Source organism: Mustela nivalis (assembly GCF_964662115.1).
Source record: "Mustela nivalis genome assembly, chromosome: 4".
Lineage (NCBI taxonomy): Eukaryota > Metazoa > Chordata > Mammalia > Carnivora > Mustelidae > Mustela > Mustela nivalis.
This window is the reverse complement of record NC_139023.1, coordinates 73395336-73419746: the sequence shown is the minus strand read 5'-3', so window position 1 is coordinate 73419746 and position 24411 is coordinate 73395336.

Sequence of the window (24411 nt, the reverse complement as noted above, 5' to 3'; positions counted from 1 at the left end):
TAATTATACATATTTCAGTCATAATTCACAATTGTTAAGCAATTTAAACATGAACAATCCATTAGCAAAACCAATTTTAGGGAATGAGCCCATTTTTAAAGTTGGTAACATAAGGAGTTTATATATTTTTAGTGATTGAAAGACTGATCGAAAGATAATGTAATTTTTAAAAAGCTCATGGTAAAGTAAATATAAAAAAATTCTTACTTTGGCTTAGCTTATACTTAATGCATACAATTGAAAAATCTTTTTTTAAAGATTTTATTTATTTATGTGTCAGAGAGAGAGGGGAGTGGCAGGCAGAGTAGGCAAAGCAGGCATACCAGGCAGAGAGAGAAGCAGGATTCCTGCTGAGCAGGGAAACTGATGCTAGACTTGATTCCAGGATCCTGGGGCCATGACCTTAGCCGAAGGCAGATGCTTAACCGACTAAGTCACCCAGACAACCCTGAAAAATCTTTTATGAGTGAAAATTTCATAAATATTTTTCATTCATGTATTATGATATCACTTATAATTCAATTCCATTGTTTCCATTTCATTCTGCATTACTTGAAAACATTACTGATAAAACAGAAAGAGAAATATTGTTAAGATTAATATCTGAAGTGATATAGTTTGTAGTTTGTATCTTTTTTACTTAAAGAGTGGTCCACAATTTAGTGGCATCAACATCACCTGAGGCCATATGAAAATCACAATCTCCAGGGGCACCTGGGTGGCTCAGTTGGTTAAGCGACAGTCTTCAGCTCAGGTCATGATCCTAGAGTCCTGGGATTGAGTCCCGCATCAGGCTCCCAGTTCCATGGGGAGTCTGCATCTCCCTCTGACCTTCTCCTAGCTCATGCTGTCTCTCACTGTCTCTCTCTCAAACAAATAAATATAATCTTTAAGAAAAAAATCACAATCTCCATTTTAAAAGATCCCCAAATGATTGTATGGCCATTACAATTAGAGAGGACTCTCAGGTCTATGCAATAACCTTCTTTCTGCTTCCTCTTTGCTATCAGAATCCATAATTTGTTCACATTTGGTGGGAGAAGGGATGTCATTTTTTTAAATTGATTTATTTTGTTTTTTTGTAGTGTTTTTTTTTTCTTTTTTAATTTATTTGAGAGAGAGAGAGATAAGAGTATGAGGTGGGGAGGGGCAGAAGGAGAGAGATTCTTAACCAGACTCCACCCTGAGTTCTGAGCCAGACAGGGGGCTCGATCTCATGACCCCAAGATCATGACCTGAGCCAAAACCAAGAGTCCAAGGCTTAACTGCCTGCACCACTCAGGTGCCATCCAGGTGCCCTTTGAGGGGTCATGTTAATCATGATTTCTTCACAGCCCTAAGCAAAGGATGATTAAACTAAGCATGCATGATGATCTAATTTCTTTCTCTGACTATCTAAGTACAGGCACGTGATACAACCCTAAAGAAAGCACCACAGAAAATATTTTGGGGACTTATAGAAAAAAAGGTCATCACTCTCAAAAAGGTACACAAAACAAAGACAAGTCTCCTCTTAGACTCTGGATATTTTCATTCTGCAAGTAATACCTGCAATGGCCACAAACCTCTTGGGACTGTGAAGAGAAAGGACAAGGGAATAGCAGAGAAGCTGAACTAGGTCTATAGGACCTAGAGTTCTTTTACCCAGCCCCAGAAACCCTCTGCTTCCAGCAAACTTATTCATGAGATGATAAAACTTTTCTTGATGACCTACTTTCAGTTGCCCGCTGTTACTTATCTGAGCAGATACAGTAACTTAAAATAATCATTGGGATCCACAGCTAGATTAACCACATTATTTGTCTTTAAATCTGCACCTACTAAATCCATGGATGGGATAATTTTTGTGGATTCGTGTTAGTGAATTACAGACAGATAATGAGACATTTCCAAAGGAATGGCAGTTTCAAAATCAGATTTACTTGCTGAATTACGATTGAAACAGAAATTCAATTTATATTTTCCTATGTGGGTATCCTGCTATTTAAAGATTAAAATTATTAGTTTTCTATAGTCTGTTCTGTCAATTTGGATAAAGAACAGAACAGAAGCTCAAATCTGGATCATACTGTTAAACTTTTTAGTGACTTCCCTAAATTATAATTTAATTATTGCCACAAATAACTTCTTACACAAATCATTTGGGGAAAGCTCAATTTAAGAGCAAAACTAGGGCTTATTTTTTTACTTTTACTGTACAACTAAACAATGCTTTTCATTAGATATATGTTTTTATTAGATGTGTGTTCATCAGATATGTAGAATATCAACTCTACTACTAGGATATATATATATATATAAATACTACTACTAATGGATAATATTGATCTATATATGTAATTATACAAACATTTTATTTAGGAAAACTTCATAAATTTTTATCATCCTAGGCCATTGCATTTTTACTTAGTGTTCATATGCATGTCTTATTCCTTTGGTTGAAAGAACTGCTATTTATAAAAGTGTAGCAGATGATATTTTCCAAAATTTGCCACAGAATTATTTCTGGTCCCAAATGCTATTTCAGGACATTGTCACCTCCCTTCAAGAGATGCAGTTTATTTCCTTTTCCTGGAGCTTAGATGTGCTTGTGACTGGTCCAACAAATAGACAGTGAAGGAAATGAGGCTCTGTTATTTCTGAGGCCAGGTCAGTGGAAGGGCATGGCTTCTGTTTTAGCCTCTCTCCTTCTTGGTATGATTACCCCAGTCACTTATTGTAAGAAAGCTCTGGGTACATGGAGAGGCCTCAGGTAGGCCTTGGGCAACAGCCAGCATCAACTGCGAGAAAAGTGAGTGAGGAAGCCTTCAGCTAATTCTAGTCCTCAGCTCAGCCTTCTTATCCTCTGACTGAAACATTCTGGTGTCCCTTGAAGTGTGTCTTGACTAAATTCTTGATCCACAGAATCTCTGAACATAAATAAATGAATGTTTTCTGCCATTAAAGTTTGAAATTTTATAAATGAATTAATGTACTCACTCAGATATTAGAGATGTCATTCAATGTGTATGTTAAACTAAAACTTTACTAATACAGTCAGTTGGTCAATAGAAAGAAGCTGGGCTTGATGTCAGATAAAATCAGATTTGAGTTCTGATTCTGGGGGTCTTACTCAAATTACTTCAACTTTCTGAGCTCTGGTTTCCTTTCCTTAAAAATGGAGATAAAGATTCCTTTTGCAGAGTTGTGATTAGATTATGATTAAATATAAACCGTATAACCTGGTACATAGCACATAGTAGATAATAAATAAGTATGTTTTTTATTATAACACAGGTAACTAGGAACTTTATAAGAATAATAGTAATTATGAGCATTTACTTGAGTGCTTACAATGTGTTATGTATTGGGGATTATGTTTGGCATGTGTTGTCTCAAGTAAGTTAATTTATTTAATATATTACATCATTTTATACACATTTGATTTGTGTCTCAGAGATTCGTGCAATTAATTTGTACAATATGTACGACTGTCTTTGTTCCAAATGCTGTGTCAACTACTGTTAATAAAAGTAAAATTGTTAATGATCATCTTTAAAATATAGATGAAATATCAAAATATAGAACATTAATAGAAAATCTCAAATTACTATAACTACCTTTCAGACAGGGAATTCTAGCTTAAACAGCAAATCTAAATCTCTACTAATATATGACAGCAATACTAAATAATAGAACTTACATAATGTTAATGGGGTACAGCCACAGGCTGTCTTGTGCAAAGAATATGTATCCCATATTCTGTAAACACTGGGATTTAAAATATGTAATTAAAAAATAATTGGATGAGTTTCAGTGTGCTACATATATTAATAAGGGCTCTATTGATAAAGACACAAAATATTGCACTAATGATCTATTATTCCTTGATTTCACATTTGAAAGCTTAAGCTGAGAAAACTAATCATATGAGCACATGCATTTTCAGAAACATGTAACCATCTGGAGTATCTTTAGTAGCAGAAGCCAATATTTCTGCTGTTATTTTCATTATAGGCCTTTCAATGAAACTCTCTCCAGACAAGCAGGGAGCCAAGAAAAGAAATTAGTGGCCATTCAAGGACATGGCTCAAAGACAATTCTATTCTATTAGTGTATATGTAGCTTTTCTTAAAGCTGTGATAAATTTCCCCCAAATGTGGTTTGTCCAAGACCAACATCTATTCAAACCATAAAATGGAGGGAAAAACCCTCCATGGTTCATTTAAACAGCCTTCTTAATGTCAAAGAATTTTTAGCTGAAGAAAGACATTGCCTTTATTGCTAGCTTATGTTGAATGAATAATTCAGAATGAAAGCAGTTGCAGCATAATGATAAAATTACATAAATCAAAGAGTAGCTGCTTGAGCCAAATAACTGCAGGAAAAAAAAAAATCACATTTCCTACTCTTCTGTTTACTTAGCTGGTTATTTTGTTTGTGCAGATGTTCCAAAAACTATCATTACATGTTTTTTTCTTTGCGATATTTATAACCTAATTGAAAGCTTGCTCCAAGAAATTTTACTTGTCTATTCAAAGTACCCTTTAGCCTGATTTGTTTCTTGTTGTCCAGGAGACCCTATACTTAATGACAGGGACAGCTCAAGGTAAATGACCATTTGAGACTAGAACTGAGAGTAGAAAAAGGGAGGGGAATTAATAATTATCAGATGTCTGTTTTGTGCTAGGTGGCAGATGGTTTACTATTTTTTCCCCTCACAACAGCTTTCTGAGTTATAACAATTATTTTGATGTTTCAGATAAATGTAGCTGAGTGTAGTTTTTTATTGTCTAAGAGCACACAACTACAAAGCAGTGGAATCACATTTGAATAGTCTGACCCAAATCTCCTGCTTTTTCCAATATATGACAACAGTAATTCAAGCACCAGTGGCTCCAAGACAAATATTAAAACAAGACAAAAACAAAAATCAAAAACAGAAATTACAAAGGTTTTAGGCCTAGTTTAAAAAATAGGATGGCCAGTACTTTGACAATTTAAGTAAATTTTATTTTAAAAGTCTTGACTTTTGGGGGTGCCTTTCAGCAACATGACTTTTCCCCTTGTTAAGGCAGAGCCACATTTTAATACATGGATTTCTGGATTTACTTGCAAAAGAAATGTTAGCCTGGAGCTCACTGCTTGGAAATGGGCCTGTCTTCTGATTAGATCCATGCTAAAAATCCACCATATGTCAAATCAACTTAAGAATAAAAAGTCATATCTGCACAATTGTCTGAATAGCTTATTGATTCAGACTTTTTAAAATAGTGAGTTCAGCAAAATCAAAAGGGCAACAAAACCAATCACTTTAGCCCAAATGGTTCATTCCCTAGCTGCATGCAGGCACAAATAGAAGAGAGAGCTATCTCCATCAACATAAGGCTGCACATTGTCCCTCGCTGTGTGCATTACCTATTTCCTTACTGAGGGGGAAATCAGTGCTGCCACTTTTTGCCCAGCATTGCTTGAAATATTCATAGAAATTTATTTTAGAGAAGGTCAATTTTGATGCATACATTTTAATATTCTAATTGCTTATATATAAATTACTACAGTGTTTCTGGGTAAAATAATCTTAAAAATAAAAATATTATTTCAACCATTGTTGGTTTTTATAATGTATCAAGTTCTTTGCTGGGCTTTTCTTTTCACAAGTCTATACAAGGCAAATAATTTCACGGAATTATTGAAGCTTTCAGGTAAAAGAGAGTATTAGAGCTCACCAAAGGCAACATCCACACAAGTGCATTAAACAAGGAATTATCTCAGAAATTATCTCTGTTATATATTTATTCAACTTCTGTACTGATGCTCCAAATAAGAAGGTAATTTTTACCTATGTAACAAACAGACCCTTTCACTAACTTTTGAAATATTTCTTTTTCTTCATACTTTGAATCTTTACACCTATATTTGCTATTAAAGAGATCTACATTCTTATTTCCATGCCAAAATACACTTGATTTTCTATAAGTAAAAAATAAGAGAACTTTATTGGGGTTGGAAAATGACCATATTTTTGACCTAATAAATAAAATATTGACATAAGCCACTTTTATTTTTCTATTACAGAGATTATTACGATTTTATGTGGAGGGCCAAAACAGCAGAGGATATTTACAGTCACTTTGGCATCTGAGTGTCAAAGAGAAAGCTAGAAAATAAAGGGAAGGTAAGTTTTCATTTAATATATGGCATGAGTGCAGCTAAAATAGAACTAGACAAAATCATAATCACTACATCTTTATAAAACCTCAAACCTGCACATATAGTTAACATTTAGCAGGGGATAGAAATGACTTTCTGGAAGCTCACATATTTTTCAAACTTCAGGTGTTAAAAATTGGTGTACTTTAGTCTAATTCTAAATTTTCCCCCATTAAAATGAGTTATCTCTATAATTGAAATATATTTTATATCACAGAAGACTTAGTTCCATCTGCTCTATTGAAATACAAAATAAAAGAACCATTACATAACTTGTTATTTTATACATTCTTGTCTTTTAAAAATGCATAGAAAATAAAGATCTGATGCTCTAAACTTGAGATGCAGTTGCCACGACAACCAAGAAGCATAATACTGCATACCACTCACTATTCAAATGGTATTTGAATATCAGAAAGAATCTTCTACATTATGTATTATTTTTCTCTAGACTTAAATAGTAATAATCTAGTCCTTTATTTTGTTTTTAATTAGATGTATTTATTATAATTTTATGACAGGAAGTTAGCTAAAGAAAAAGCATGTAGATATACAACAAATTAACTGTTTTAAGGAATTCCAAGATTTTTCTTAAATTTCTGATTTGCATAAGTATGCCACAGTAAAAGATTTTCCTTGGTGTAAAATCAATATGTAAATGAATATAATTTTTGGTGAGTTAAAAGTTTTGTGATACCTGCCCTAATGTAAATTTCTATCAATGCACATGTCTAAACCTAACCCCTCCTCAAATACTCGTGGCAACATTTCTAACTATGTTTTGTAGTTTCCACTACAGTATCATCATAAGCACATCAGTACATTTCTAAACTGAACTTACTACCTTTCTGTAAACTTGCATTCTAGCATGTTCCCTGAATTTTGCTACCAGCAACACTATCTTTCCAATCACACAGTTTCAAGTATCAGAATCATGTTTGACTTTTCCTTTTCCTTGTCATCATTACTGAATTCATTAACTAATCCTATTGAGTCTACTGGAAGAATAATATTCTGATGTTCCTTTAATTTAAATATTGGTTCAGGGGCGCCTGGGTGGCTCAGTGGGTTAAGCCGCTGCCTTCGGCTCAGGTCATGATCTCAGGGTCCTGGGATTGAGTCCCGCATCGGGCTCTCTGCTCAGCAGGGAGCCTGCTTCCCTCTCTCTCTCTCTACCTGCCTCTCCATCTACTTGTGATCTCTGTCAAATAAATAAATAAAATCTTAAAAATAAATAAATAAATAAATGAATGAATAAATAAATAAATAAATATTGGTTCGATGTTCGTTTTGTACTATTAGAAGAAAATTAAGTCTTATATTAATGAAAGCTTAACTATTTTAATTAAATATGTGTATTTCCTAAAGTAGGCTCTATTGTACAGAAACAGGAATGAGGAGATGGAGTAGTAGAAGAGGTCAGAGGGGTAGGTGATAGCAAGAGTGGAAAAGCATCTATAACGCTTGGTTTTAGCTGAGGTTATGAACAAATGGAGAGAAGTTTTTCAGACAGGAAATTAATTATTTAAGAAAATTTTATAGAAAATAGTTCTTGTAGTGTGCCTGGGTGGCTCAGTCATTAAGTTTCTGCCTTCAGCTCTGGTCCTGATCCCAGAGTCCTGGGATCAAGCTCAGCATCTGGCTCCTGCTTTGTGGGAAGCCTTCTTCTCCCTCCCCCAATCCCTCTACTTGTGTTCTCTCTCTTGCTATCTCACTCTCTTTCTGTCAAATAAATAAACAAAATCTTTAAGAAAATAGTTCTTATAGAAATACAAAGAATGACTTAAAGAGATTAGTGGCAGAAAACCAGGTAGAAATCTTCTAGGGACACCTGGGTGGCTCAGTTGGTTAAGTATCTGCCTTAGGTTCAGGTCATGGTCACGGGATCCTGAGACAGAGTCCTGCATTGGGCTTCCTGTTCATTGAGAAGCCTGCTTCTCTTTCTCCCTCAGCCTGCCTCTCCCCCTGCTTGTCTGTGCTCTCCCTCTGTCAAATAAATAAAATTTAAAAAAAAAAAATCCTACAATAATTCAGGAAATGGACAAAGAGGATATAAAAGAAAGTACTCATAGTGGTATTTTTAAAAATTTTAATGAATTGAAACTTGTCTTGGTGCTTTAAAGGAAGAAAATGTAAAAAAGGGAAAAGAACAGTGTTTTAGATGTATCTTGAAGGATAGTTAGAAATTTCATAAATAAATGAGGAAAATGCAGTGTCCTTAATACAGAAAGAAGAAACACATAAATAAAAAAATTTAATGAATATTGTGGCCCTTGTTTATAGACAATAAGATTATTTTTATGAATGAGAAACCTAAAAGAATAGGCAAACTAGAAAATTAAAAATATGTTTAGTATCTTTATGAAAGTTGGATCATAAGGAGACCTTACATAAAATTAATTTGCTAAATATACATAGTCTTATTTAGGATTCTGAATTATTTTAATATTAAACAATTTAATTAAATGAATAACTTATAAATTAATTTTGCTAGGCAGTTTGATAAACGAATCTGAAATGAATCTTTATTAAAATAATGTAAAATCAGGACTGTACAAAGAAAATGTGTATTTTATTTATGAGATAATTTTAGATTAAACATGGAATATTGAACACAACTACAAGAGATGAGATTTAAACATTTTTTTAGATAAAATGCACAATAAAAACGAAAGGGGACAGAGAAAGCTGGATGCCAATTAGGAGTAGAAAGTAAGAAACAAGACAATTCATATAGCAGAACTAGAAAAATGCTCAGGAATTGAAGGCAGTAGCTAAAGGAAAAGTGGAGGTGAAGCTAGATACTGATAAGTTTGGTCAACATTCTGTAATAAAGATTATTTAGGATAAGCCATGTTCTCCATTGCAATTCTCTAGGTAATATCTCTCTTCCCACTTTAGAAAGTGTATTCTGTGGAAACCAGATTAAAAAGTCTCTAACACCCGTGACACTGGGCACAGATTAAACAAAGGAGAGTCTCCAAATCGAAGAAGGAGAAATATCTGAAATAATACAGTTACTCCTAACTGTCAGCTGTATCTGTGATGAAGTCCCAGAACCTAAGTCAGGTTCGGTGGGGTGAGGAGGTTCGGAGCCGACGACTAAAGAAAGAATTCTTAAGACGTCATTGGTGCAAAATGGTGGTTTATTAAAGCACGGGGACAGGGCCCGTGGGCAGGCAGAGATGCAGCTGCCGCGGGTTGTGAGGGGTGGTTGGTTATATACGCAGGAGTTGGGTAGGTGAGGACAAAGGGGTATTCAGAAGGGCTATTGGGGCAAAGAATACTATCAGGACATTGAAGGCTTAGTTGTTATCAAGTAAAGACAATTGGGAGTCTCCCGGTGGAATGTTACATTCCTGCTATCAAGCATCCTTGTTAATGAGATTTAGGTTTTAGAAGAAATTTCCTCCTATTTCCGCCTCCTTAGGTTTTATGGAGGGGAGGGTGATATTTGGCTTGAGAAACTGAGTTCTGTGTCCTTGGAAATTGGGCTATTGATAAGGTAACTTCTTTGTTGTAATCTCAAGGACATTTGCAAACCAAGGGAGACTCCTGTTTTGAAGGATTGTGGTCTCAGCAAGTTAACTATTTATCATTTTATGGCAGTCAGGGGTGCCTGAGCAATGCTACACATATGGAGGGGAGCGGATGAAGGGGGGGGTGCAAGGCGCCAGCTCTTGCTTTGTCCTCAGCCAGCCTCCTGCTCCCTCATCATCTGGGCTGAAAACAGAAACCACCTAGATAGGAAACTAGATGATTTTTCTCAGGAGGAGAATTAAATCACCCTGAAAATTATCTTTTCAAATCAGATTTTGGAGTCCCCAGTGAAATGTCAGTTGCTTTCCCATCATTTCAAATATCTGCTCTCAGATTAGAGCTTCTAATGATCTTTTCATCATTTCTAGAGCAGTGATAGAAGGATGAAGAAATATTCAATATTTACATTCTATATCTATGGAATGATAAATCACAAACTTCTAGTATGCATCCAGGAGTAGTTATCTGTGACCTAGATGACTGAATATAACATTTCCCAGGGTTAAATGTTTTAAGCAAATTCATTTTTTTTAATATTTGTGTTTACATATTTATTTATTTGAGAGAGAGAGAGAGAGAGAACAAGCAGGGTGATCAGTAGAAGAAGAGGGAGAAGCAAGGTTTCCACTGAGAAGGGAGCCTAAAGCAGGATTTGATCCCAGGACCATGAGACCATGACCTGAGCCAAAGGCAGACACTTAACCAACTGAGCTACCCAGGTATACCTTGAGCAAATTCTGAAAAAGTTATCCAGGAAATGCTAGAAATATCATAGATAACCCTAGATTATCCTCAAATCAAACAATTGAGCAAATACTATATAGAATAAAATACCCTATTACTTTTTGAAAACTCTCCTAAAACTTTATCTATAATAATTAAAATCACATTAATGCAGTTACATTATTTGTTATTTTTATATCTGAAAACTGAAATATTTTATATTTTCATATCTGAAAACTGAAGCCCTAGACTTATTGTAAAGTTACAGTAATCAAGATTGCATGTATTGACAAAGGAATAGACAAATAGATTAACAAAAAGAACAGAGAGCCCAGAAATAGACAACCATAAGCATAGTCAAAGGCAATACAATGGGGCAAAGGTAGTCTCTTCAAAATGAATTCTTTCCCTAGAGTCTACACCCTTCACAAAAATTAATTCAAAATTGAATTAACCGAACTGTGAAACACCAAACATGAAACTCCTAGAAGATCACATGGGAGAAAACCCACATGACTTTGGGTAAAGTGATGCTTTTTTAGATACAACACTAAAGACATGATCCATAAAACAAAGAATTGATAAGCTGAACTTCATTTAGATTAAAAAATTGTACTCTGTGAAAACATCAAGAGAATGAGAAGATGAGATACAAACTGGGAAACACATTTGCAAAAGTCACATCTGATAAAGGACTACTTTCCAAAATATTCAAAGAATACTTAAAATTCAACAATAAGAAAAGCAACCCTATTTTAAAAATAGACCAAATGCCTTAAGAGACACCTCACCAAAGAAGATATACAGATAACAAATAAACAGATAAAAATGTTCTACATCATATGTCATTAGGGAAGTGCAATTAAACAACAGTGAGGATATCCCTCAGTAGGATGGTCAAACTCTTGAACACTGACAATACCAAATGTTGGTGAGGATGTAAAGCAAGAGGAAATAGCTTACATTGGTTATGGGAATAAAAATTGTACAGCCACTTTAGAAGATAGCTTGTCAGTTTCTTACAAAACTAGGTATACTCTTACCTCAATATCCAGTAACTGCAATCCTTGGTATTTATCAAAAGAAGCTGAATTATGTCCACACAAAAATCTGCATGTAGATGTTTACAGATTTATTCATAATTATTAAAATCTAGAATTAATGAATATGCCCTTCAGTAACTGAATAGATACATATATATTGCAGCACACCTAGATGATGGAATATAAGCACTGAAAAATGTGTTTTTTAAGACATGATGAAACTTTAAATGCATAGTCATAAGTGAAAGAAGCCAATCAGAAAAGGCTATACACTATGACTCCAACTTTATGATGTTCTTGAAAAAGTAAAATTGGAGATAATAAAAGCACCAGTGGTGGTTGTGAGGAATGATAAAAGATGAACAGGCAGAGCACAGAGGATGTTTAGTACATTGAAACTACTCTGTAGGATTATTATAATGACAGATATATATCATTACGTATTTTCCCAAATCCATAGCATGGATAGCACCAGGAGTGATACCTGAGATAAACTATGGTCCTCTGATGAGTATGATGTGTCAATGTAAGTTAATCCTTGATAATAAATGTACTATACAGGTAAGTCATATCAATCATGGGGAAGCTATTCAGAAGCAAGGAGTATATGGAAAATTTGATATTGTCAGTGTTCCAGAGTTTGGCCATCCTACTGAGGGATATCTTCACTGTTGTTTAATTGCATTTCCCTAATGACATATGATGTAGAACATTTTTATCTGTTTATTTGTTATCTGTATATCTTCTTTGGTGAGGTGTCTCTTAAGGCATTTGGTCTATTTTTAAAATAGGGTTGCTTTTCTTATTGTTGAATTTTAAGTATTCTTTGAATTATCTGAAGGGCAAGAGACAGATTACCACACAGGGGAGCACACAGGAAAAATGATCCTATAAAAACTGGGTTGGAAAGTGAAAGAGGCTGAATTTCATGCTCTGACTACCAACAGGGCTGAAAGCCTAGAGTTGTAAAGGTCAGCTGGCTTAGCTCAGGGAGAGCTCTGAAGCACTGGTGTTGCTCTTGGAAAAAAGGCAGAACAAACACCTCATGGACAAAAAGTGTGGAAATAGTGATCTGAAAGGCACCTAAGGCACACAGTGGAGAGGTTATTTGCTCATGTTGGAGCACATCCTAGAGAGGCAGCATTTACAGAGACCCTTCCAGGAAGAAAAGAACTGGCAGGTGCCATTTTCTACTCCCTCTCCTCAGCATAAGCACAGGGACACCTGTAGGAACCAAAGCAGCACTGACACTCACTACTTAACTTGCTTACACCAAACCCCATGCCTCCATGGTCTGGTGGAACCACCCTTCCTACTCATGCTTACCTCAGTCTCAGAACAATCAGCCCCTCCCAAAGAAGATCAGCCCAAATCCCTGCCCACACTGCATTTCCTGAACAGAGAGTTGTGCAGAGCTTTGGTTCCAGAGGTGTTGGTGACAGGTCTCATTTCACAAGCAGACCAGAGCACACCTACTTAAAACTTGTACATTCAGGTCAGGGTCCAAACACTGCTCACAACAGGCAAAAAGAGCCTTTGCAGATGACTGACCTCAAAGATAAAGTGGCCAGGACTCAACAGCAGGGTATAGGCAACACACACTGGAGACACTCCTTCAATTGCCAGTTTCTAAGGAACAGGAGTCACAACACTGCAGGACCTCTTTTCATAAGGCCATTGCCTTCAAGAACAGTAGATGTAACTGACTTTCTTAACACAGAAAAGCAGGCACAGAGACTGAGATAAAATAAGATAGAGGAATTTCTCCCAAATGAAAAAGCAAGACAAGGCCACAGCCAGAGACCTAAGTGAAACAGGTATAATCAAGAGGTCTGGTAGAGAATTTAAAGTAATGGTCAATAAACAATGAATTCTGGAACATTGAAAAGAAATAAAATAAAATAAATAAATAAGGTAATGATCATAAATATACTGGATTTAAGAAAAGAATAGAAGACATCAGTGAGACCCTTAACATCGAGATAGAGAATAATGTAGCAGAGATGAAGGGCTCAATAAACAAAATGAGAAACACACTTGATGGAATGAAGGGCAGGCTGGAAGAGGCAGAGAATGAATTTATGACCTAGAAGACAGAGTAATGGAAAGTAATCAAGCTGAGCAAAAGAGAGAAAAAAAGAATTATGTAAAATGAGAATAAACTTAGAAAACTTAGTGACTCCATCAAACATAATAACATTTGCATTATAGAAGACTCAGTAGAAGAAGAGAAGGGTGTAGAATTATTTGAAGAGATAATAGTTGAAAACTTCCTTAATCCAGTGTAGGAAAGAGATATCCAGATCCAGCAAGTACAGAGAACTTCTGAAAAAATCAAAAGAGCAGATCTACATGAAGACATATTGTAATTAAATGGCAAAATATAGTGGTAAGAAAAAAAAAATTAAAGCATGAGACAAAAGAAGACAATTACATACAGTGGAAACCCCATAGGCTATCAGGAGATTTTTCAGCAGAAACTTTCCAAGTCAGAAGGGAGTGGCATAATTTATTCAAAGTGCTGAATGGAAAAACTCTGCAGCCAAGAATACTCCGTCCATCAAGACTACTCTGTACAGCAAGGTTGTCACTCAAAATAGAAGAGATAAAGAGTTTCCCAGACAAAAACAAGCAAAAGAAGTTCATGACCATTAAACCAGCCCTGCAACAAATACTACTGGGGATTTTTAGCAAAATTAAAAGACCAAAATTAATGGTATGAAGATAGGAAACACAAAAGAAATAAAGAATGAATACTTCTATAAAATACCAGTCAAAGATCTCACAGAATAAAAAGATGTAAAATATGATACCATATATCTAAAACACACATTGGAGAGGAGTAAAGAATGGATTCAAAATTAAATGACCATCAATTTAATATAGACAACTATATGCAGAATATGTTATAAACAAACCTAATGGTAATCACAAGTCAAAAGCCTCTAATAAGTATGCGAAGAATAAAGAGAAAGAGATCCAAATATATTACTAAAGAAATAATAAAACAAATAATAAAAGAAAGAAAGACAAAGGATCAGAGAAAATCATCAGAAACAACAACAAAACAGGTAAAATAGCAGTAAAAATATAGCTGTCAATAACTATTTTGAGTGTAAGTGGACTAAACACTCCGATCAAAACACATATGGTGAATTAAAAAACACAAGTCCCTTCTATATGCTGCTTATAAGGGACTCATTTTAGACCTAAAAATAGCAGCAGATTAAAAGGAGGGGATGGAGCAACATTTATCATGCAAATGGATATCCAAAGAAAGTCAGAGTAGCAGCACTTATATCTGTCAAAATAGACTTTAAAACAAAGACTATAACAAATGACAAAGGACAAACCAGCAAGAGGATATAACAATTGTAAACATTTATGCAGCCAAGATGAGAGGACTCAAATACATAAAACAGTTGAAATAGTTAATAAATACAAAGAACTCATTGATAATAATAATAAAGGAATTTATAGATAATACAATAATAATAGGGGACTGTAACACCACACTTACATCAGTGGAAATACCAACTGAACAGAAAATAAACAAGGAAATGATCACTTTGAATGACTCACTGGATCAGATGGATTTAACAGATATATTCAGAGCATTCCATCCTAAAACAGCAGTATTAATACACATTCTCTTCAAGTGCACATTGAACTTTCTCCAGAATAGACCACATATTAGACCACAAAACAAGCATCAATAAATTTGAGATCAAAGTCATACCATGCATGTTTTCTTACTACAACCCTATGAAACTAGAAGGCAACCCCAAGAAAAAATCTGAAAAGACCACAAATATATGGAGGTTAAAGAACATGCTACTAAATAAGGAAATGTGTTAACCGGGAAGTAAAAGAAGAAATTAAAAAACACTTGGTAACAGATGAAAATAAAAACACAATGGTCCTAAACCTTTAGGATGTGTCAAAAGTGGTTCTAAGAGGGAAGTTTATAGCAATTACAGGCCTATTTCAAGAGGCAAGAAAAAGCTCAAATTAACAACCTAACCTTATACCTAAAGGAGTTATAAAATGATCAACAAAGACTAAGACCAGCTGAATGAAGAAAATAATAAAGATTAGAGCAGAAATAAATGATATAAAAGCAAACAAAAAAAAACCAATAAAACAGATCAATGATACTAGGAACTTGGTCTTTGATAGAATTAGTAAAATTGATAAACACTTAGCCAAACTTATCACAGAGAAAAGAGAAAGGAACCAAATACTTAAAATCAAATGTGAGAGGAGGGATCACAACCAACACCACAGAAATAAAAATAATTATAAGAGAATATCATGAAAAATAATATGCCAACAAATTGGGTAATCTAGAAGAAATGGATAAATATTTAGAAACATACAAACTACTAAAGCTAAAACAGGAAAAAATAGAAAAGTTGACTAGACCGATAACCAGCGAACAAATTGAATCAGTAATGAAGAATCACCCAACAAAAAAAAGTCCATAACCATATGGATTCACAGGCAAATTAATGGCCACAGTCGCCAAAATATGGAAAGAACCAAGATGCCCTTCAACGGATAAGGAAGATGTGGTCCATATACACTATGGAGTATTATGCCTCCATCAGCGAGTTTTTAAATAAGAGTTAATACCCATTCTTCTCAAACTATTCAAAAAAAGAAAAGAAAGGAAGGAAGGAAGAAGGAAGTGGGAGGAAAACTCCCAAATTCATTCTATGGGACCAGCATTACCCTGATACCAAAACCAAAGACTTCACTAAAAAAGAGAACTATCAGCCAATATTCCTGATGAACATGGATGCAAAAATTCCTCAAAAAAATACTATCAAATTGAGTTCAACAATACATTAAAAGAATCATTCACCATGATCAAATAGGATTTATTCCTGGGTTGCAAGAGTTCTTTGATAACATCCTATTCTTTCCTCCTCCCCAGCTCCTGGTATCCACCATTCTATTTTCTGTCTCAATGTATTTGACAATTCTAGTACCTCATACAAATGGAATCATACAAAATTTATCTTTTCATGTTTGGTTTATTTCACCTAGCATAATGACTTTAAAGTTTATCCATATTGTAACATGTATCACAATTGTATTCCTTTATAAGTCTGAATAATGTTCAAAAGTATATCTATCTATCATTTACCTATCTATCCATCTATCTTTCAATCTATCCATTATCTATCCATCTATCTATCATCCATCTACATATTTATCTATCTATTTGACACACATATACCACATCTTGATTACCTATTTACCTGTTGATGAACATCTCGGAAATTTCCATCTGTTGGCTATTGCAAATAATGCTTCTATGAATGTTGGTGTAGAAATTTCTGTTCAAGTCTCAGTTTTTAGTTCTTTTGAGCATATGTCCAGAGGTGGAATTAATGGATCACATGGTAATTTGATATTTCATATTTTGAAGAACCTCCATATTGGTTTTCACAGAGGCTATACCATTTTACTTTCGAATCAGCAATGCACAAGGCCTCCAATTGCTCCACATATTTGCCAACACTTGTTATCTCCTGTTTGTGTGTTTGTTTCTTGTTTTTATTTTGCTTATAGTAGCCGTCCTAATTGTATGAAGTAGTATCTCCCTGTGGTTTTGACTTGCATTTTGCTGGTATTTAGTGATGGTGAACATCATTCATGAGCTTTTTGGTTATTTATGTATCTTCTTCTTTGGAGAAATGTCTATACCAGTCCTTTGCCAAAAAATTTTTAAGGTGACTTTTTTTTTTTTTTTTTTTTTTTTGAGTGGGGCAGGGAGAGAAGTAGAGGGAGAGAAGAGAATCCCAAACAGACTCCACATTGAGCATGGAGCTGGACATGGGCTTGATTTCATAACACTGAGATTATGATCTGAGTCAGAATCAAGAGTAAAACCATTAACCAACTGAGCCACCCACGTGACACTGGCCCAATTTCTATATGGTATCTTTGTTCTTTGGTACTAAGCTATGCAACTTCTTTTTACACTCTGGTATTTCACACATAATTTTATTTTTTATTTAAGTGTTATAATTTAACTGTATAATTAAATATACCATTTTTTTGTTTTTAATTTGGTCAGTTTTTATTTTCTGTTACTAAATACAAGCTCAGTTAAGGAAATGAATTTGATTTGCTCAATTTTGTATTCAAATTGCCTTAAAAAATATGGGACAGATAGTGGGAACACTGTGGGAACAAATATTTGTTGACTGAAGGAATGAAAAAATAATGAAATGAAATGAATGAAAAATAATGAAAATGCATTGAATAAAAAAATAAATGAAAGCATAGAAAATATTAGGTGTTAAACTACTACATTACATTGTATCTTTTCCCTTTTTTTTTTTTTTTTTTCATTTTAGTTGCAGTAGCATCTTTTTTGTTTTGGTGTTCTGATACTTTCACTCTACAAGAAATCCTGATCATATATATATATATTTTTTCTTTTTAAAGATTTTTATTTCTCAAAGAGAGAGTACAAGGAGGGGGAGTGCAGGCAGAGAGAGATGCAAGCTCCCCACTGAGCAAGGAGTCCAATGTGGGACTCAATCACAGGATGCTGGGATTATGACCTGAGCTGAAGGCAGACTCTTAATTGGCTGAGCCACCCAGATGTCCCATAATTACATTTTTTTAAGGATAAAGCTTGTACTCTATTCATTTAGAATTTTAATTTTACAGGGCATATGAATGGCTTAGTCAGTTTAGTGCCTGAGTCTTGATTTTGGCTCAGGTCATGCTATCAGGGATTGTGAGGTCAAGCCCCAGGCTGGGCCGTGTGCTGGGTGTAGAGCCTGCCTAAGATTCTTTCTCACCTTCTTCCTCAACCCACCCTAACTTTCTCTCCAAAAAAAAAAAAAAAAAGAATTTCCATTTTATTAACATATATTCCAATTACATACTATATAAAGTCCATTGGTTTGGTAAAGATGATTTGCAAAGATTTACTATCACAAAGTTTTACGGGTTTTTTTTGTTTGTTTGTTTGTTTGGTTGGTTGGTTGTTTCCCCTCCTAAAGTATCTAATACTTAAAATAAGTCCATTTTCAAATGTTTAGATAAATGGGGTCAGACCCAAAACTACAATCTTAATAAAAATTCCCAAAATTAACATTAAATGAAACAGAAATTAATGATACAGTTTCTTGCAAAAAAAAAATTAAACTGTAGGGGCGCCTGGGTGGCTCAGTAGTTTAAGCCTCTGCCTTCAGTTCAGGTCATGATCTCAGGGTCCTGGGATTGAGCCCCACATACGGCTCTCTGCTCAGCAGGGAGCCCAATTTCCCCCCTCTCTCTCTGCCTGCCTCTCTGCCTACTTGTGATCTCTGTCTGTCAAATAAATAAACAAAACCCTGAAAAAAAGTGAAAAAATTTAAACTGTAAAGAATTTTTCTAAAACATTAGTTCATTATTCATTTAAGGAAATTTATTTGACTCATGATAAGTGGAATTACTTTAATATGTGAAGGTAAATTTACTGGTAAATGAATATAGGATTTTTCTTTCCATTTTCATCTCTTGTTTCATTGTTACAAATTTAAATTTGTAAGGAATCTGGCATAGGCAAATGTAAATTAATACTACTTCATAACGTAGGTATTAGCCATGAAAAAATAGGCTTAAGTTGGGTCTTATTTCTTGTTTATCTTCTCATTTAATCAATTTTCCTCTGATCAAAGTTAGAATATGTTAAAAACTGAGGTATGTCAGAAAAAGCAGTCTGCCTGACTCAAAGTCCACTCTCATCTTTTTCCATCAAATGTTCTGTTGAAACCAGAAAGTCTAAACTAAAATTTTGGAGACTCCCTTTCATCTAGGGTTCTCATGTGATCTCTTATGGAAAATGATCATGGAAAGGAAAATGGTATTAGGGAGATTAGATTGTGGGGTGAAGTATTTAATTCCTCTGATAGAGCTGTGTTAATATTTCCTAGATTAAAATGTTCAAAATAATTTGCCTCAAGAACAGTTTTGTCATCCAGCGTTGGTTTTGTTTTCTTTCTATGTACTATAAACTTCTGAAATTCTCTGGTAACTCCTTTTAAAGTGAATTTTTGTGATCTATGACTAAAATCCTGACCTATGAAAGGTAGGCTCATAAAACTCCATGTCTTTTCTACTTTATAACATTTTAATTTCTTAACAGTTTTAAGTTTAATTGTCTTTCTTTTTAAATAAACTGTACACTCTCCCTTACTCACAGTGTGTCCTTAATCCCTTACACAGATTTGGAACATAAAAATTTCTTATTTTGTGGAGTGAATCAATGAGTGAGGGAATGGATAAATGAAGAAATTAATAGTACTATACAAAACAAGTCAAGAGAATATAATTATATATTCTTATATTAGTATGGATATAAATAACTAGATAAAGTCTATAACTGAGAGGAGATATCACTCTAAGATTCATTTATTTCCATATGTAGTAGATATAATATTTTTTACTTCATAGATTTATTGCAAGAACTAAAAAAAAATAATGCCTTTAAATCATTCATTAGAGTGTTTGTGATACAGTTCACAATATAAATGTCACTTCATATTATGGCTTGCAACTCTCAAAAGATTAGGATTTTCGATGGGTGCTAACAACATGCAGGAGTACAAAACAAAGCATATTGACTAAATATACAAATCACAGGAATTATGACCTTTGTTATCATTGGAACAACTGTAACATATGGGACAAATATATATAACATATAGTTAATTTAAGTGAACTTAAGGAAAACATGAAAAAAAGAAGAAAAATAAAGATTATATACTCTAATTTTAAGAAGAATAATTCCTATTTCTTCAAGAGTCATGTAACAGTAATCAATCTCAAAATTAGAAAGAATTGCCTTTATTAGAAGCACATCGTTATGGATATCGTAGTTTTAAAAAATATTTTAAAATATTTGATGAAAGATAAAACTTGCAGCTAGAGAAAAATTTAATATTTACAAAATGGTATACAATAAAAAAAATCAGTTTTTGCCCCATTCATATCACCTAATCTCTCTCCTCCCAGAAGCAATCATATTACTTTTATACAGTGTTTTTTGACATGGTTTTCCACATATTTCCCATAATTCCCATATTTCATGTATTTATTTGGAATATTTGGAATATTTTATTAAATATTTCATAATCATTTGGAATATTTTATTAAAGATGAAATTAAGTTTTATTCACTCAGTTAAGTGTGATTATATTGTTTAATATAATTTCTATTTAGGAGAATAAAATATTTTCTGTTAAATTATTTCTTTCATGACTATACTTTGGAGATATACTTAAGTTTTTTTTTTTTAAGATTTTATTTATTCATTTGACAGACAGAGATCACAAGTAGGCAGAGAAGCAGGCAGAGTGAGAGAGGAGGAAGCAGGCTCCCTGCTGAGCACAGAGCGGGATGCAGGGCTCAATCCCAGGACCCTCAGATCATGACCTGAGCCGAAAGCAGAGGCTTTAACCCACTGAGCCACGCAGGCACCCCTATACTTAAGTTTTTTATTTCAACATTGATCAGTGTGGTATCACTTATCCCTTAAATTATCTGGGAAATTTTTTATAACTTTGGCTTTTGTTGACTTACTTTCAGATCTCTGAGGAATGCCAATTTCTTTTTTTTTTCCCTTTAGCTTTAAAAATTTACTTAGATTTTGTAAGGACCTATTTTATATTTATACATTTTAGCCAGAGGCTTACATTGAGGTTAAACAATAACCTTGTTGTTTAACCCTTAAACTGTCCCTGCTCCCCTTCCCCCAGGGGACTTACTTAAAAACAAGTCCTGGAAACCAGCCTCAGGTAACAAAGCTCAAATACAAGGGTGGGTCAGGCCAGGTCGAGACATCTGATCAGTGGGGGGTACATACTGTCTCCCTAGTTACCAAGGAATATGGGCCCCACCCTTTGGGCACCTTTTGGGCGCTAATTCTGACCAAAGTGATAGGCTGGTTCAAATGTCCACTAGGGTAAATTGTAATTCAATTGGTCACCTAGCATGACTGTGCAGCTTTCTCTGTGTGTTACAGTTTCATTGGCCACCTGTGTGTGGCCAAGTCCAACTGCATGGGCTTTGCCCTTAAAAGCTAGTCTGTGAAACAGAGAAGGGCCATCATCTCTCTAAGGGGCAGCCCCGACTGGTCTGTTTGACGGTCAGTCTGATTCTTGATGCTTGGCGTGAAATAAAGCTTTGCTTGACCTTCGCTTTGTATCAGTCTCACTCCTTTAATCACAGACTCATTATTGGGGCATAACAATTTAACATTTGGAAATTTTTTCAAAGTATTGCTGTACATCTTACAAGAAATCTATGGTATAGGATAGGGAGATCACTTATTTTCTTTCAGAAAGAGAAATGTAAACAATTGAGTGATCAGCAGTAACTTCAGGGCCAAGACTCCCAAGAGTTAATTGTGTAAATGATGTTAATCCTAAGTAGGCAGCAGCAAGTTTCTTGAGTCAGAAATCCAGAAACACAGTCTTTGTATAAATGGGGTGGGGGGTAGGGGGGTTGATGTTGCTTCAGACACACGTTGCCTTCTATATCTATTGTTTGTGTAGCAGGAACTTAAAAAGCCTTTGTGTACACAACCTAGAGTTGTTTACTATCCCTTAGAAGACAGAATCTTAGTTTATAGACTTACCTAAACTTCATCATTGGCACTTTATAGTATGTGCTCCAGTGGACCATAAAAATGCTCAGTTCATTGTAAAAAGACCAATCTGCTTCTTCAGGAGGAGGTTTGTGTAACCCAGAGTTTTATATGACTATCGTGACTTTCTTCATATTGTTCAGTGCTTTCCATTTTTGGTTTTCCTTTTGAGTCTCTTTACAAAAACAGAATTTAGTGTCCTTCCGTATCTTTAAATTTTTATTGTCTGTTTCTACCAAAGAGTAGCAATGATAAAATATGCTGAGTTTACTTATTTGAAAACCTAGAAACATATATAACATTTTAAAGTTTAAATTAAATCTGGAAAAATTTTTGCAGAAGTGATTTAGCACAAATAGAAAGCTATAATCACATGTTGAAATAAAAATGCAAAGAAAATGTCATGCACTCCTTTGCTGTATTTAAGTGTAAGTGTTTCACAGAAAATGAAATGCTGGCATTAACATCATCAATGTGTTTATTCTTGTGAAGAGTGAACATCTTAATGTCATCCTGAATAAATAATGTGGTTTGCGCTGAATTGATCTCTGAGGAAGGTATACGGAATGTAGCTAGAGGGGTCTCATTTACTCTGGTGAATAAACTTGCATTCATGTGTGGGTGTCGTATTTATATGCAGATGAACTGAACACCTGCAATCTTAAAAATAAACCATAAACTACTTATAAACTTTGCATTTAGTGTACTGCTATATGAATATACTCTGGAGGAAAATCATCCATTAGAAACTAATATTTTGTTATTAATTTTTTCTAGTATACAGGAACATAGAACCTCGCAGGATTCAGAAGAATGGTACCATAAGGGTTTATGTATAAACTTTCTTTATTTTCTTGCTTAATTATTGATTTAAATCTAAATACTACATTCTCTAAGAATGGCACTGATTAAATTGAATAATACTGACTTTTCTAAAACCTTAGTGAAACTTTAGTGGAATGGCTCAGAAGAAAGGACAAAACCAGTCTTCCAGGCCTTTGGATTCAATTGTAATAGTCACCATCAGGTAGTGATGGAAGTCGAATAACCATGGAATATTTTTACCTCTGATACTAAACATAGGGACTCTGGTTATAGAGGCACCCAAATTATAAATGATTTGTATATAACAAGACATGCTGGCAAGGCTTGAGATCTATTGCTATTCATATTTGGAATTGGTTATATTCCACATCCAATATCTACATGAATTTAATGCTTAAGAAGATGCTAGCAAACTTCAATTTCTCTCTCCCTTGTGTCTACATATTGATTTATATCTGCTAATTTACATAATCAGCTGCAAGGTCCTTTGAAGATAAAAGAGATTTGGATTCAACCCACAATGAAGTTATATCATATAAAACATTTTTCATGTGAACCTAAAGTGACCTCAGTTACCTATACTACAACATAGGTCCCTGTTCTGATGATTGAAATTCTACCAAGAATAAGAGAATAAAAAAGAACCAGTGAGGTTTATAGTCCCAGAGTTAAATGTTATCTAGTCACTGGGTCATCACTTTGGGGATGGTGCTGGTGGAGATTTGAGGTGAATAACTATGTCTTTCTGTTTGTGTCAGTGAGTCTATGAATTAAAAGGAATTCATCATTTATAGCTGTAATTTTGACTGTAGGGAATTTTGCTGTGGAAGCTTCTTGAATGTGTGAAACACAACCCTATGGACTTTCACCCTCTCACAGTAAAGGTAGCGGTGGTGTGTGTTCATAATCTCCTGTCTTGGGAAGGAGAGAGGAGCACCAATGGCGCTCATTTCCACAACATCCTGAAGAAGCGTACATACAAAGGGCAATTACAGCTCATTAAGAGTGACAGTGTCCTGGGCTCATTGTACTTTCAAGTCTCTGTTGGGGAGCTCATTTTCCACCACAGTCAAAGTTGGCAAAAAACTGCTAGTCTCATTCACAGAAATCTTGGAGATTTCCAGAAATTTGAAGGCAGGATTCCTGGTTAAGGCTGACATCCCTAAAGTCAATCAGGTAGAAGATCACAGCACAGATTTGGATTATTTTGGTAAGATGTAGCTTCTTCTACATCCATAAACATGAAACTTGGGGTATGGAAGTTATCCATAAAAACAAAAAAATTACCTAATTATTAAAGTGAAGAATGTTTCTTTCTAAAGCCCAAGCAAAATGATATTCTGCTTTATAATTCCGAGGAACTAGTGAATGCTTGACTTATAGATGGATTTTTCTTATGCTCATATCTATGAGTACTTCTGTTGTTTGAGT